At 32.4% G+C, this 17,920-nt stretch overlaps 1 pseudogene; it reads left to right on the forward strand.

The window, feature by feature from the left end:
* The first annotated feature begins 1,690 nt into the window (after nt 1-1,690).
* Nucleotides 1,691-1,820, forward strand: LOC145247037 (U2 spliceosomal RNA; annotated as a pseudogene).
* Nucleotides 1,821-17,920: the final 16,100 nt, after the last annotated feature.

A 17,920-nucleotide genomic window follows, 5' to 3' on the forward strand; every position in this document is an offset into this window, starting at 1 on the left:
CTGCAATATAAATGCTGGAGTCCCTCAGGGGTCAATCCTGGGCCCAACACTCTTCCTGATCTACATCAATGACCTCCCTAAACACATACTTAAGTCATTCGTTGACATCTATGCTGATGACACGACCATCTACGGCAACACATCAAAGGCTGTAAATGACAAAGCTCTCTCTGACTCTCTACTCTGATCTCGAACGAGTGGTTCAGTGGGGGAAGACGTGGCTGGTTACCTTTAATGCATCTAAGACCAAACTCCTATCTTTACATCATCAACGCTCTGATCCCCATCTGGCATCAATTGAAATGGATGGCTCTCGTCTGGGTGAGGCCCGTGTTTTGACAAGCTTCTGGGTTTGACCTTTACTCCTGATCTGAATTGGAATACTTACATCAAGTCTGTTGCCAAGGTCACTGGAAAGATGGTGGGATCCTTCTACCGCTCCAGAAGATATCTAACTACTGATGCAATTCTCTATCTATATAAAAGCCAAGTACGTCCAAGGATGGAATACTGTTGCCATATCTGGACAGGAGCTGCTAAAAACAGCCTATCCTGCCTTGACAAAGTACAAAATAGACTTCGTGGCTTAGTGGGGGATGCTCTTTTCTCTACCCTGCAACCTCTCTCCCACAGAAGAGACGTTGCGAGCCTGTCCTTGTTTTATCGTTATTTCCATGGCAGATGCTCGTCTGAACTCCAATCTCTGGTCCCCCCTCGCCAATCTTTCACGAAAAACACCCGTCTAGCTGAATCCACTGTGAAAAATTTCCCCCACTCTATATCTGTGCCTAAATCAAAACGCGGATTCCATGAACAAAGCTTCTTTCTTAGAACTGCACGCCTGTGGAACTCTGTTCCGTCTGCCTGCTTCCCTCCGGACTACAACTTGGATGTCTTTAAGTCCAATGTTAACAAATTCCTAATGAACCGCCCCCTTAAGTAAACACTTCAGCAAATCTCCTAACGTAATATACTTGCAATAACCCTTATCCCTGAGTGGCTTCCGGGCCTTGATAAGTGGTGATCACTATGTAAAAAAAGAAAAATGTCCCCGTACGTTTTGCACATTTAATAAGTTCCCCAATAGAACTCTTTATTTTCGTTACAATATTATTTAGATTGCTATCGATTTACTCCTGACGAGATGATAGCCGAAAGAGCTCTCGAGAAACTTCCGCCTAGTATTTTATATATATATATATATATATATATATATATATATATATATATATATATACATATATATATATATATATATGTATATATACATATATATATATATATCGCGTCTTCTTTTTTTGTTCTTTTTAGTTCACCCTTCACCCTCTATCCCTTACATATATTTCATGTGCCTTTATCTGCACCCTTTAATGTTACTCAACTTCTAGTTATTATTATTATTATTATTATTATTATTATTATTATTATTATTATTATTATTATTATTATTATCGTCATTGCTATTATTATCGCTACTATCATCATCATTTTTATAATCATTACAATCGTCGTTATTACTGTTGTTATTATCATTATATTATTACGCTTATCGCTCCGTCCCTTATCATGCTGTGCATCCCTAAAAAAGGAAAGTGGAATATTCCAAGTAAACCTTGTCATCCTTGAAAAAGAAATTGAAATATAAAACAACAATTGGTGTCGCTGTTGAGGCAAAGCTAATAAAAATGATTTGTCTTTCTTGGCCTTTTGGCTAAGATCAAAGTGTAGTATCTGTCTTCAGGTGCCACATTTCAATTTCTTCTCTCTCAGTGGAAGAGAAATCCTTTACGACTAAGACAATTTTTAAAACAAAAACTAAATCTGTCCTGTGGGGAGGCATTGTGAATAGGTACTATGTTTAATGTAACAAAGTTTTAATATTAAAAAAGTAACTGAAAAAAGTTATTTCTGATTTAATTACAAAATGCCCTGGAAATGTCATTTCTGATTAATTATAAAATGCCCTGGAAAATGTCCGTTCTGATTATTTTTTTGTTTACTTGCCTCCCCACAAGGGCGGAATTGGACATGAGGTCGGTTAAAAATTTAGGGGGAAACCAGCTCCCCAAAAGGGACACTCTGGTCAATAACAAAAATAAAAATTGTATCAGTAATGAATAATTTCTCCTCCATTAACAAAGATAAAAAAGCGGGGTTTAAGTCATTGGAATGCTGAAACTGATACTACACTCAGAAGTTCGTGTAGAAGCAATGATTGCCTAAACCTTGACCGTGTTAATGTTTTTATGTATTACTTTCGAGAAGCTGCTGAAACAGATTTTGATTTAAACATTACTTTATTTCAAGTATATTTTAAGCAGTGGGTTACGGGATATGAAGTCAGTCCTGGAAATTACTCAAACCGTTTACGATTTAAGCATTATTTTATTTCATGTATATTTTTAACAGTGGGGTGGGGGATATTAAATCAGTCCCGAAAACGGGTGAAACCGTTTACGCATTACACATTACTTTATTTAATGTATATTTTTAACATTGGGGTGGGAAATATGAAGTCGGTTCCAGAAATGGCTGAAACCATTTACGTTTTGGACATTACTTTATTTAATGTATATTTTTAACAGTAGGATGGGAGATAAGAAGTCGGTCCCGGAAATGGCTGAAAAGTTTACGATTTATACATTACATTATTTCATGTATTTTTTAGCAGTGGGTTGGGGATATAAAGTCAGTCGCGGAAATGGCTGAAACAGTTTACGATTAAAACATTACATTATTTAATTTACATATTCAGCAGTGGCGGACATGAAGTAAGTCCCGGGATTGAATGAGATGTGCAAATATATACTATCAGAAAGCGTCGGCCAGTATTGAATGGCATAGGTGGAAAACATATAGTAACAAAATACCCAGCGTCGCCCGGGATCGAATGAGATAGGTGAACGATATATATTAGCAGAATATGCGGCGTCACCCGGGATTGGATTAGATAGGTGAAACATATATACTATGAGAATACTCAGAATTGATTGATTTGTTTGTAATGAAATAATCAACCAAGCCAATATATGAAAGTTATTATTTAAGTAAGTGGAAGCGACATAGTCAGTTAAAGTCATGAAAATTATTGTCGAAATTAGTAACATATCCAGGATTATGAACGAAGATTTAATGTGAGTTAATCGAGTGTGTGTTTATAATAAAATAGTCAGCCCAGGAAATATATCAAAGTAATTATGTTAGTAAGAGAGGGCGATCAGGATGGTTTAAATTATGAAAAATAATTGTCGAAATTAGTAAAATGTCCAAGAATTATGAAAAATGATATGTTATTTAATGCATTAGTGTGTTTGCCATGAAATAATAAGACCAGGCAATATATCAAAGTTATTATTTTAGTAAGTGGGGCGATGATGTGGGTTAAAATGATGAAAAATGATTGTCGACATTAGTAACATATCCAAGAATTATGAAAAATGACGAAATGAAAGTTAATTGATTGGTGTGTTTGAAATGAAATAATCATCCCAGATAATATATCAAAGTTATTATTTTAGTAGTGGAAGGAGATTGATAATATGGGTTAAAAAATATTAAAAATAATTGTCGAAATGAGTATAAATATATAACTACTTCATTTACTCACATAAAATTAATATACGAAAGTATATATTTATGCGTAAACTTTAAGTATTTACTTCAAAAGTGCTCAGTACGTAGGTAGAGCTAGTTAGTAATTTATAAAATATATATGGCGATTAAGCTACACTGCCCATATAGATTATGACTTCATGAAAAATTTGCTATCCTTTACTTTAAAGAACCCCAACATCTATTAAACTGCAGAAGAGAAATAGCAAATAACTGTGGTCACGATATAAAATTTACTCTAGGCTAGCGATACAAAATAGTTTTAAAACTAGCAAAAACAATAGAAAATAAACAAATAAATAAATCAAATAAACATGAATATACATAAACGATCATACATATATGTATATATATATGTATATATACGTGCATATATGTATGTACACATATATATATATATATGTATATATATGTGCATATATGTATGTACACATATATATATATTTATATATAAACTAACAATAAAAAACACTAACCTAGTTTTAAAACAGATCTTTTTCCGATAAATGCATGCCCATTGGCTGATAGGAAGGGCGCGGTGGATACTAGAAAGCTGACTGCCTAACTAAAATCTCAATAGAAGAGGAGCATATAAAAACGATAAACAACCACAGAATTCGCGCATAAGCCTTAAGAGTCCTCGAGTGGATGAAACGCGGAATATTCAGTGTAACTTAATCGCCATATATATTTTATAAATTACTATATATATATATATATATATATATATATATATATATATATATATATTTATATATATATATATATATATATATATATATATATATATATATATATATATATATATATATATATATATATATATACAGCTCTGCTCTGGTCAAAATTATGGAGCACCTATAAAGAATTTATATAATAGTTTAAGCCGACGCATTTTAAGGTTATGAATTTTACAGTGAAAATTTGAGAGCAAATGTAAAGTATTTAACAGTAGATTGTTATATTTATTTGTTTCAAAGCCTTAGCTGAGTTTCATCCTAAATTCATTCTAATACTCAAAATGATTCATTGTCATAATAAAGGTTTTTTTCTCTTATTTTTCAGGTAATATTTGATTCCTACCAATGCTATAATAGTATATTTAATTGCAAATACTTCCACAAAAGCAACTTTCAGAGATTAAAAGTTCACAGATTGTTGCTTTATCTGGTGAAGAATATTCTCAGGTAGAAATTGACAAGAAGATGAAATGTTCAAACAAGAGAGTACAATTATAAGAAAACAAACTCCTTCAAAAATAGAAAAGGACAAAGTCGTAAAAAGTCTAAAACTGCAAGGGAAGACAGATCTTTAGAAAAGAGCATTTTTTGCAGATAGGAAAAAAGTTTTTCAGTGTCTACCGCTGAACTAAGGGAGGATGCAAACAAAAACATATCAGTTCGAACAGTGAGAAGAAGGTTATTCGGCGCAGAAGAAATTATTTGAAGTTAGAAGCGGGATTAAAAGGATGGTAAGCAAGGAAGAAGCCATACTTGTCTCAGGCCAACAAGAAAAAAATGGCTGGAATTTGCAACAAAAAACCCCTAAAAATTGGGCAGAAATTGTTTGGCCTGATGAAAGTAAATTTGAGATAATTTAACAAATAATTTTAAAATCTTATTTTGAAACTTTGAAAGGAGCAATTGAAACTTTTATATGAATACACTTCCATAATATCAATTTAAAAATTGTAGAAAATTCTCATTTTTTTCGCCAGATTTTGGGCACCCCTGGGGTGGTTCATGTTCACTATAGGTAAGCAGAGGAATTTCAATTTGATTGTGTGGTTCCAACTGTCAAATTTGGGGAAGAAAGCGTAATATATATATATATATATATATATATATATATATATATATATATATATACATATATATATATATGTGTGTGTGTGTGTGTGTATGTGTGTGTGTGTGTGTGTGTGTGTCCTAGTTTCCACGAGTTGCTTTGGCTCAGTTAATGGCTGAAATGACATGAAAAATCAAAAATGCGAAATATGAAACGTTCCGCGTATGAAACTAAACATGCGTTCCGGCTGTTGAAAGAGAATGGTTCATTTAACTGGAATTTATATACAAATAACTAAATAAGTGAATATAATCAACTGTTGGAAATTTTAAGCTACTTTTTATTAAATAAAAGCTATAATGAGTAAAATAAATACTATTTCACAAGGAGTTACAAAACTATTTAACAAATGAACGAATCTGGTCAATACTTTTTCCTTTGCAATGCTTTATTTGTTCTAATGACCTTCTTCTTAAATGCGAACTATTTCGAGAAAAAACAACAGTTGATTGTATTTATTTATTTTATTAGTTGAAAAAACAATGATTTATGTGACAAAAAGGCTTGCGTACGTAAGTGTCCAGTGGCAGCCATTTTGGTGGACATATAGTGATTAAAAACACTATAAACTTAATCAGATAAGTAGAAGAGTAACCTTTGTGGCCTTTGATAACATTTATTGGTATGTAATAAATAGTCGAAGAGAAGAAACTAAAAACGATTTAAGACACCTCTCCTCACAAAAACGCCTAAAAACATCAACTATCGATTTTATTGTTATTTTTTTATGATTTTCATTAGGACGCTAGTAAAATTAACTTTCAATAACCGGAACGTGTGTTTTGTTTGAGTTTCTCGACAAAGATATTTTTTTTTTAGTTAAACGCACGCTAAACCAAACACAGGGACACAGGCATATAATTATGTACAAACTGTAATAAGCGTTAAGCGCGCTGAGAGAGAGAGAGAGAGAGAGAGAGAGAGAGAGTGACAGAGAGATGATGTAAGTAATCTCTTAAACCGCACAAACAAAAACGCAAAAAAAACACCCACAAACACCCACAAACACCCCCAAACCCACAAACGATTAATCTAAGCATTTAACGAATTTAAAGCCATGTTTTATTTTTTGATAACCGTTCGTTTATATAGGAATGGTTAGAATTCCGGAATATCAGAATGTTCAGAGCTCAGCCAATCAGAATGAGCAGAATACAGCTAAGGAGTCGTTATTATTTATGATCGAAAAAAGGAAAAGCTTATGTGTATGTGTTTATGATGCAGTTACGATGTATGTTACCAGATTATCTGTTATAAGTGTAGATTTCCTCCAGGCTTTTACTGGTGGTGGTAGAAGGTATATATATATATATATATATATATATATATATATATATATATATATATATATATATATACCTTCTACCTTCTATATATATATATATATATATATATATATATATATATAAAGAAGGTAAAGAAGTCTTAATGGGTTCTTAAAATGTGAACCTATCAAGATATGTTAAGCTTAAATATAAAACGAGCATTATACACTAGACAACGCCATATACTGGTATATACAGATTAATTTGCCGATGTAATAGAGAAAGCATTATAAAGAATATATAACACCTCCCTCAATTTCTGCTTGTTCCTTATATGGCTTTGTCATGTTTCTCTCTCTCTCTCTTTCTCTTTCTCTTTCTCTCTCTCTCCTCATATATATATATAATATATATATATATATAATATATATATATATATATATAATATAAAGCTGAATGTCTGTGTGTGTATGCGTGTGCTTGTCTCTGGTCACGAATTGGCCACCTTCGTGGCCTTCGGGCTGGAATCAAAGTGTAGTATCTGTTCCGGTAGATACTGCAAGCAAAAACCATAAGTGGGAGCAGCCCCACATATAAGACCTTGGTCAATGTAGGGGCAACCCTTCATACCAATTGTCACTATCCAGCTCCCCTACTCCTCGGGGAGTTGGTCCCCATTTCCCCTTCACTCCTCACATTAAAAATCAGCCTTGTGCCTAATTTGCTTGGTGGGAGAGCAAATAAATACCGTCTCTGGTCACGAATAAGTTCCTATATGATTAACTATTTTAAAAATTGATTACATATAATGATAGAAGATGTATGGAGACACAGCAATAGGTATGTTTGATCTGGCAGAACAGTGGTTCATTAAAATTCTGGAGTCTGCGTTCGCACCTGGTCCACAAAGTATGGAAATGAAAAGGTAAAAAAAAACGTTTACAAGTGTTTTTGATATAGATGTACATGAGAATAATTTGATTAGTATGTTTTATTTAAATAGGGATGGTATAATAAAATTGTGGGGTCTGTGTTCGCGCCTGGCCTCCATAGAATGGAAATAGGCACAAACTTTAATAAAGACTTTACTTATCTATCTGTGTAAGTATACTTTGATAATTATGGTTCTGTTTGAAGAAATATGGTATAATAAAATTATGGGGTGTTCGTTGGAACCTGACCTCCATAGAATGGAAATATGTCACAAAGTTTAACAAGGTTTTTTAATATAGATCCACAGAATATTGTGATAAGCGTTTCAGTGTGAACAGGTATGGTATAATAAATTATGGGGTTTATCTATTTTATTTTTACTTTCATCATATTTTGCTTTGGTTTTGATACCCCCAAATTCAACCCAAATTTCAAACTCTTCCTTTTCATAATCTATCATACTTTCATAAATCAGAGTCCATTTTCTGTAGGCTGCTGTTGAACCCAGTCAACGACGGATACGTTTGCTAGTATATATATATATATATATATATATATATATATATATATATATATATATATATATATACAGGGTGTCCATAAAGTCCATGTGCGCCTTAAAATATTTATAATTTTATTTGTGATTGCAATAGAAATAACATGTAAAAAGGATTTGATTTTGGAACAATTTATTTTAAAACTGCACACGGACTATATATATATATATATATATATATATATATATATATATATATATATATATATATATATATATACTAGCATGCGTACCCGGCGTTGCCTGGGTTGACATGAAGTTCCGTTTCAAACACGCCTGCTATACTAATCATTTTCATCATTGGCAACGTCGATACCCCCACAACAATTCCAAAAATAAAAGAACGGATAAAAACATGTAAATGTAATCCCCCCTAAAAAGTAGTATCTGGATACCGTCTCCACCAGATATTTCGGCAGAAGAAATCACTGTCCTAAAAATATTCACGATTTTGTGAACTTAAAAAATAACGTTTATAAACATTCATGCGTGCGTTTATTTTTATTTTGGTAAATGTGTAGCTTAGCGGTGTAAATTATTTGTCAGACAAAAAAATATAAACACTATTTATTTTTATATAAAACACATTGTTAGACCCAAAGGCTGAAATAAAACCATTTTTATTATTTTTTTATCATTTATATTTATTATTTGAGGCCGCTATATTGCTTTTAAAATTTGGCCTTTCTAAGGATAGGTAGATTGTTTTTTTAAGTTCTTTCATGAACTATGTTTTTGGCCGCCATATTTTTTTGTAATGAAAGAGCGTAAAAAAGGCCAAATTTGGCCTTAAAAAGGCCAATTTGTCAAACCTAAAAGGGCCAAATTTTAAATGTGTAAGGCATGCACATTTAGTCTGATTAAAAATTATGATTAAAAGACATAAAAATGAATTTTATTTTGTTTTATTTCAGCTTTGTGGTCTTATAATGTTTTATATAAAAATAAATGGGTTTTATAATTTTTTTGTCTATCAAATTATTTACGGCGATAAACTATACATTCACTTTTATTTTTTGTAAGGGCACATTTTACTGGCTTTTTTTTGTAAATATAGGTCGGGATCTTTTCGATTTGCTTTTTATTTGGCGTTTCATGTTTCTAATGTAATTCCCCCCTCCAAAAAATTTGAATTTGTCATATTTTGGGGTTTGTTTTGTTTAATAAATTGTTAGGTGAAAGTAGAGAATGGTCTCATAAAAAAATAATTAATATCGTTATTTTATGTTTCCAATGTAATTCCGCTCCTTCCCCACCAGAAAAAACAAATTGTATTTGTCAGATTTTACCCTCCCTCTCAATCGCCAAACTTTAAAAAATGCTAGAGGTGACATGTCTTGCTGAACGATTTTTGGCCAAAAAGTGGGTGCTCATTTTACGTTAAAATTATATAGAAAAGTGATCCCCCACTCCAACATGTTATTATTTTTTTTCAAAATTTCTTCTATCATAATATTTATAAAGACTATTTAAATGTATTAGGCTGAAGAAAAGTAGATCTCCATTTTTTAGGGGTTAAACGCCGCTGGGTCACGTCGTATAAAGTTACCTTTTTAATTAGAAAATTAAGTTTGTAATTGATGAAATTAACGCGAAAAAAGAAAAACAGTGTAAATTGTGGAATTTAGAGTGGGGGCAGTAGATCTTCATTTTTTTAGGTATTAAACAAATGATATTTGGTGAACGTTTGTTTTTTGGATGGCATCTAGAGGCAAATAACTCTTAAAAAGTTATAAAAAAGGTCGCTGTTGAAAATATTAATTCCAAAATAAAAAAATAAATATATTATAAATGTAATTGTTGTTTAAAATTTATTAGACAACAATTTTAAATAGAATATTTAAAATAATTCTCTCGTTAAAACATTAACTAAGATATCGCTATTTAGTAAATTCGATTTATTTAATGTCATATGTAAATAAGGTGATCTCTTAATTGTATATATTTGCAAGTATCATACTATGTATAGAAGTAAATGAAAGATTAAAGTAAGACACGACTTGTATATCTTGAAATAAGTGGTACCGTTTTCAGATCAATAAAACAACAATAAACTAGCAATTATTAAAAAATTAAATTAGCAATTAATGGATTGGAAATTAATTGATATTGGTCTCTGACAAGTAAAGCTTGTAGAATCCCTGCTGATTGATTTACTCTTGTTTTAAATGTTTTTATCCAAAAATGCCAGGGGTAAACACCTTTTCATCGGAGTGAAACACACTTGTAGCTATTGGCTGGTTTTGTTGTCAGAATAATTATTAAGAGGATATGTATTATTTTATTTAGGTATCCAAGAACACAATACACGAATTGTAATTTTGGTTTTGGAGCTATGAGGAACCCCAGTAGATTATGGATGGATGGCTGACGTAGGTTAAACCCATGGGTAAATAATCAGTTTTAAGATTAAAAATATACTTTAAATTCCTTATTTGTTAAATAAGCTGTATCTGTTTAATTAAATTAATTAATAAATCATAGACGCTTTTTAGTATTTACTAGACTTGAAACATCAAACGGCCCTAACTTTAACTGTTTTAAGTACTTATGACGATCTTTACTTCCACATAATTTTTCAACTAATTTTTTGATAATTAATAACGTGATGGATTATCCCCCTTCTTAGTTAGGTTTTACCAACTATCGAGAAGCACAGTAGATTAGAACGAAAGAGAATAATAAAATACTAAATAATAAAAAATAGATAAGGATTCCTAATTCGGATTGTTGTATAAGGATTAATAGATATAAGGTAATGTCATTTCCCTATTTAATAAAATATTAACCTAAAACTGGTCTTAAATCTAAGTAATAAGATAGTCGATATTGAAGCCACTATTGGGCGAATACGAAACTAAAAATAACCGTAATGTAGGTCGTTCTGGCCATATTATAAATATAAAAAAAAATTCAAAAAAATTATTTTTTTAAAAAATTAATTAAGGAAATAAAAGGGAATTTTATGACACATTGACCCATTGACCCTGGATGGTCTCAAACGGAAACAGGGGCCTCTCGCCTGTTAAAGATAACATCTGTATAGCTCTTGGTTTTATAACCCTAACCCCTAACACCAACATGAAAATGAATAAAGTCACCGATAAATAAGTAAATAAACAAATACTAAAATGAATAAACTAACAAATTCACACCCAACCAAATTCAACCCTGTTCTCCGTGAATCTTCACACTCAGAACAAAAAAAAGCCTTCTTTTTGCTGATAATTAATTTTCGCTCTTCATTTTGAATTCCGTTTTCGGAAATAAGGGTTGCTGCCTGATGAGGTCTCTAGTTGGTAAATACTGGTAGACCGAAACATGCTCATGACTGTGTAGCAACAAACTACTGCTTATGCAAAGACAAATATAACTTGTTCTACTTCTGTATTAAGCACTCTCGTATGAACCTCGTTATATTTCACTGGTTAACCCACCTTTGAAAAATAGCAACCTCAAATTTTATATATATATATATATATATATATATATATATATATATATATATATATATATATATATATATATATATATATATATATATATCGAACCATGAACAATGTATAAAATTGAATATAAAATATATCTTTATAATATTTCTTGGTTTTAAGAATTTTTGCATTATTCGGAGGACAAAAAGATTTTCGAAGAATTATGGTTTTTGTTTTTTTTTTCTTTTGTGTGTGGACAGCTGACCAAACAGAGATGGACATTCCAGCGTATTTCTACACGGATTAGCACTTATTTCTTGTCATGATAGTTCATCAATGAAAATAAACGCAGTAAAAGAAATCGATTCTTATGGCAGGAGCAAGAACCAATAATTTTCCATTTAAACCATATAAATATTTCATGTGTGTGTGTTTTTTTTAATATGTCCTCTCATTTCTATACGATGATCTCTACGTCAGTTCTGCCAATGGTCTGTCACACTTAACTTTAAAATAATATTTTTATAGATTTTTCCAATTTAAACTAAAGATAGAATTATGAGAAAGTTCTTGCAGAATTTATAATTTGGATTCCAAAAAATATATCTTCAAATAAGTGTTCGTTATAATACCTTTAATTTATATACTATTTTAAAGAGGGGGAAAAGAAACTTGATAAATGGGTGCCTCACGAACTGAACGGCAACTAAAAGAAACGCCGTTATGAAGTGTTATTTTCCCTTCTTTTATGCAACAACAATGACCCGTTTCTCGTCCTAGTTTTCACATACGCATATATCACGCCAGATATAATGGATACGTGGAACATGGTTTAACTTATAGATGTAGTGATGTAGCAGTTAATGTAAATGTTCAAAGTACTACTTTAGTCAGAAATGTTAGAGTGCACTGGGCTATCGTATCAATGCTGCTCTGAACTATAACAGATACTACACATTGAAAAATTTTATTCTCGAAAATTTATAATGATCAAAAGAGAAATTGGGCACAAGGCGAGTCAAAAGGGTGTACTATGGTCAATTTTGTCGCATGCTTAGATTTTCCTATGCCATTCTTCGCTAGAGGTATCAGTCACAATAATATCACATTTATTCCAAAGGTCGCTTCATTAAAATTTTAAAACCGATATATATATATATATATATATATATATATATATATATAATCATCCACATGCAGTACGGTTTCGCTGTTTCACAGCTCATTAGTGCGGCTAAACAGGCAGCTACCTTAAGCCAGGATCGAAACTTGACCGCCCAAATGACATTCGGGGCAACTCACCATTACACTATACGGTTGCTGATGTAAGGGTAATGAATTTAACGATGTTTTCACATCGATTTGTTTACACAAAGCGCGTCGCTTAATACACTAATGCAATTTGTATATACCTTCCCAATATGCTCAACCCAAGATAGTCATCACACACACACACATAAACACACACACACACACACACACACACACACACACACACACATATATATATATATATATATATATATATATATATATATATATATATATATATATATATATACATATTAATCGTCATTTATCCATATATTACGGTTGTCGATTCGGAGGTTGAACAACTCGGTGTTCGAACCAAAATTTGAAGATTTTCTTGTCTCGGTAGTCGAACGAAAAAACCGTGTTCCTCAATGGAACGTTGTAATGCATACTTCGAAAAAACATGGGTTAAGGATATAGATTTATTCAATTGTATTCTTTGTTTTCAAATAAATACAATTCTTTATTTGAAGATTAACTTTTTCAAATCATAAATTCAAATACATATATATGAGGCGGAATAGTGAGAGTTGGCTGCGAACCGGAGGTTGACACCCACGATCAGAGAGGGGAGAAAGGGGCGTCTGGTGTGCACCGGAAAACGCGGGACTTCCGGGGGAAAAAAGGAAGTTTTGCTTTTGGCGCCCTTTTTTAGTTTTATTTGGGGAGGGGGGAGAAAAGAAAAGAAAGAGAAGGACGGTCGACTTCCACCGCTCCCTGAGGAGCCCCGAAAAAGGGATGAAAGTAAAAAATTGGAAGAACCTCAGATAGCCGAATATGAACAACCTGTTCAGTAAACAAAAGAAATAAGGAATTTGTAGGTTACGAAAGTCAGAAAGACGTACTTCTCCCACGTTATGGTGCGAACGCCTTAAATGACTAAACGTTGCCTAATTCACACATAAACCAGAAGAAAGAAGACACCGAAGTGAATTGAAACCGACTTGGTTCACACCTAAACCGATAAGTACAACCTAATGAACATTCTCTTTTGTTGATTTCTCACCATGATGACTTTTCTCTCACACATTCACGAACTTTCTCTTCTGCCACAAAAACGGGACTCTCTCTACATACCTCCCACCAATAAATAAAGCTGCTTTTCTTACCCTTAAAATATATTGTCTTTCTTATTTATTTCTATGGAGTCAGATAGTTACACGTTAAAAAAACAAACCTGATAAAACCACTTTGATAATCCACACACACACACACACACACACACACACACACACACACACACACACACACATATATATATGTATACATATATGTTATTTTATATAGATATATATATATATTATATATATATGTATATATATATATATTATAAATGTAATAAACTGAAAATCTACGCCTCCAAATTCCACCAGAACCGTGTAAATATAAAGGACCCAATATTAACGAAGACTTCCTACTCTTTCATCATTTATTTTTCTCTTGTTTTGCTTGAAACAACCGGCAAATTTACCCACACAAATTCCTACCAGCGAAATATTTCCGCGTTTTGTAAACCTTTGTTATCAATCTGCTTATGTAATTGATAACAATTTTTTTTTTGTTATTTTCTTCTTAAAGAGATTTGGCTTTGATGGATGCTGAGATGCTACGATTTGAGAGATCGATAACTTATCAAGAGATCAGCTATTGTATTAATATAAAAACAAACACTTGTCTTTGTTGTGCGGATATTTTTCTATCTTCATTCCTCATCGTCCTTTGTCTTATTGATCTCGCCTCATTTTAGAAATTAGGAAATAGTTCAGATAAACAGATTGGCTCATTTCGCAAACATTCAAACCTCTGAAATAACATATTGTTTATTCGATTGCTAACAATACACAATTGTTATTTTCTAACCCCTATTCTGTTTGAACGGATAAATGCGAAGACACGTGTATTAAATGTTAGTTATATATCGTGACATGATCGATTCATTCTGTTTCGAAATTCTGAGATCAAGAAACAACACATATCGTAATTAGGTCGCTGTGATCTAAAAAGCACGACAATGCTGTGCAAGCAGATTGTGTGTACATGCTAATTAAATCTGCCTTCATTTTTGTCCCTTTATGTCTACGCATTCCGTGTGTCAAATATGTGTCTATTTCGGTAACATTTTTTTTCTATTTAAATTAGTGGTAGCTTCTAACGAGAAAACCGACCTTTAGTCTGCTTTTGGACTCTTTCACGCAAAAGATAGATGAGGCGATATTTTGTTTAGTAGTTTCGAATCCGCAACGTATTATTATTATTATTATTATTATTATTATTATTATTATTATTATTATTATTATTTCATAATAGTCTCAACTTTTAGATGTATTTAATTTGATTTTTTTTCTTTGAATACGATCGTATCAAGTCAGTTATTTTGATTTTACACATTCAAGCTGTACTTTAACACTTTCCTCGTTTCAAACAGGCAAGCATGTTGTAGAATTAGGAAAGAAAGTGTCTCGTCAATTTGATTAAGCTTGTTATGATGGTTTTTCGTTATTGTCTCAACCATTCCAATTGCAATAGGAACCACCATTGACTTCTTTGCATTTCCTTTGTCTCATTTTCATTTCAGATCTTTATATTTATTGTTTTTATGTTTTTTCTCTTGCGGTCTGGTACCAAAATAGTAAGCTATAATGCTTGAGTAAATTCTCCTGTTTTTGTTTAGAAAGATTATACCAAACTTTGAATGTTCAAGGATTTTATCGGTTTGTATAAAGAAGTTTCACACGGTTGTTTTCCAGAACCACTTCTGGTTTATGCTCTTACCACTTCTCATTGTATCCTAATTTATAGAGTTTATATTATTATTATTATTATTATTATTATTATTATTATTATTATTATTGCTGCTGTTTTTGGAGACGTACCCCTACTTCCTGGAATAATGAGCTATTTCATGGCGTCACTTCCGTCCATGACGTCACTTCCGGGTAACGAAGACCGGTTTACCAAGTCAGTAAGAGAGGGACACGCAGAGAGTATGGTCGTCACCCACCAATCTAGCCGTTAAGCAAAGATATTGCTCACTTATCTTTTTATTTATTTTCATGAATGCATATTTATTTAACTGTTATTGAATTCTTCTTCATCAATTATTAAAATGCTAACACCACAACACTGAGGAATGAGAATTTGAACTTACACAAGGAACCCCGAAACAACTGTTTGCCGGCGAGGCAATTCGATTTTACACCCAAATAACTTGTAAGTGACTATTCGAAATAGCTTATGCTAGGACCCTTAAAGAAAAAGAAAAGAAACAATCCAAGAAAGCTATGACTTAAATACAAAAACGTTTGGACTAAGTCGTAAGTAAACCCACTTTGTCTCCTTACGACAAAAAGTGAAATAACTGTAAACCAAACGTTTTTGGTAATGTTTTTATTTCTTGTTCAGTTGCGCAAAAAGTGATTTTTGTTTCTGAGGGATAAAAACCCCAATTTCTGTTATAAAGTGTTTCGTAGTTTGAACTATTTTACTTTTGGCGAAAGAAATTAGAAGTAAGAATTGACCTAAATTCTAAATATAACTGTCCCCTTTTTACGAAAATTAGGCTTTTCAGCTGAAAGAGAAAATGCAACTTCCCTTTGAAGAAGAGGAACTGCCCATTTTTAAAGGCTGACCTAATTTTGCGCACGTGTATCCTTGTTCACTTGTTCATTGATTCATTCATTGCAAACTGGAAAACTGAAATGTTTAATTTGTTCAAGTTTTTTCTTCTAATCAATTTTTTAATATTTTTTTCTTTTCCTGACTGTCATTGGAAATGAACATTTTATTTTAAGAACTAGAAATCTGATTTTTTTAATTTATTCATTTTTTTTCTCCTCGAGTTTTGAATATTTTTTCTTGACTGTCGTTGGAAATGAACATTTTATTTTATAAAACGAGGACTTTCTTTTTACTAGCAGGCAAAGAAACCATTTTTGTTGTAGTAAATTTTTGGAAAAAAATTCTATGCCTCACGTTAGTTCGCTTTTACAGTATTATATACGGAAATACATAATGTAACTTGACAGACGCAGTGATTATGCTGATGGGAAGAAAACAAACAAACGAGAAGAAAACAAAAGGCACACCCAAAGAGTGACCATCCAATCTCCAAACCGAATTCGCCCATGAACTAATGCAACCGTTGCGGCGGACAACATTAGATGTTTGTATAAAAACAAAATATGCAATGAGTGTGGCCGGAAAGACCACAAAGCGACGCATAGCAAAACGAACACAAACAACAGGGTCCGACAAAAAAATCCGGAGGGAAGCGAAGAAGAATCGACAGAAATACGTCACTGTCAACATCCTCAATAAGATGGAGTTACAGTTGGACTCCAGCTCAGACCTGTCAATTATCAACCTACAGATATGGAAAAGGTTAAACGAAACCAACCATGCGTAAGACGAATAAGTCAGCTCGAGCAGTAAAATTTGAGACACTTCCTGTGACGTTAAATGGCGCTAACAAAAAAGTGAAAGTTTATGTACCTGTGACATCCGAAAAACTCTTCAGAACGGTTTCGATGGCGCGATTTCAATTGTGGAACCAACCTATGAACAAATTTTGCCATAATGTAGAAGACTGGTCTACGAGGGCACAATGATTGGAGTACCAGTTAAAGGAAAAATTTCGAGAAGTTTTCTCATCGCGTCTCAGAAGATATACCAGGGCTATAACTAGATTCGAACAAGAAAAAAAAGAAACGTTCCGTTTGTGACAACTTATAAATCGATAAGGAACTGAATCGGCTACAAAAGGCCGGAATGCTATCGAAAGTGAGCACCAGTGATTGGGCAGCTTCTACCGTATATGTGACCAAAAATAACAACCAGAATCGTGCATGTGAAGATTCATCTATGGGCCTTAATGCAGCTCTAAAAGATTGCCACTCTTCTCTTCACAAACTAGATGGGAGGATTCAACAAAGTAAACGGTGGTAAAATATTTTCTAAGGTAA

This window comes from Euprymna scolopes, chromosome 24 (genome assembly GCF_053919585.1).
Source record: "Euprymna scolopes isolate OS-2025 chromosome 24, ASM5391958v1, whole genome shotgun sequence".
Classification (NCBI taxonomy): Eukaryota; Metazoa; Mollusca; class Cephalopoda; order Sepiida; family Sepiolidae; genus Euprymna; species Euprymna scolopes.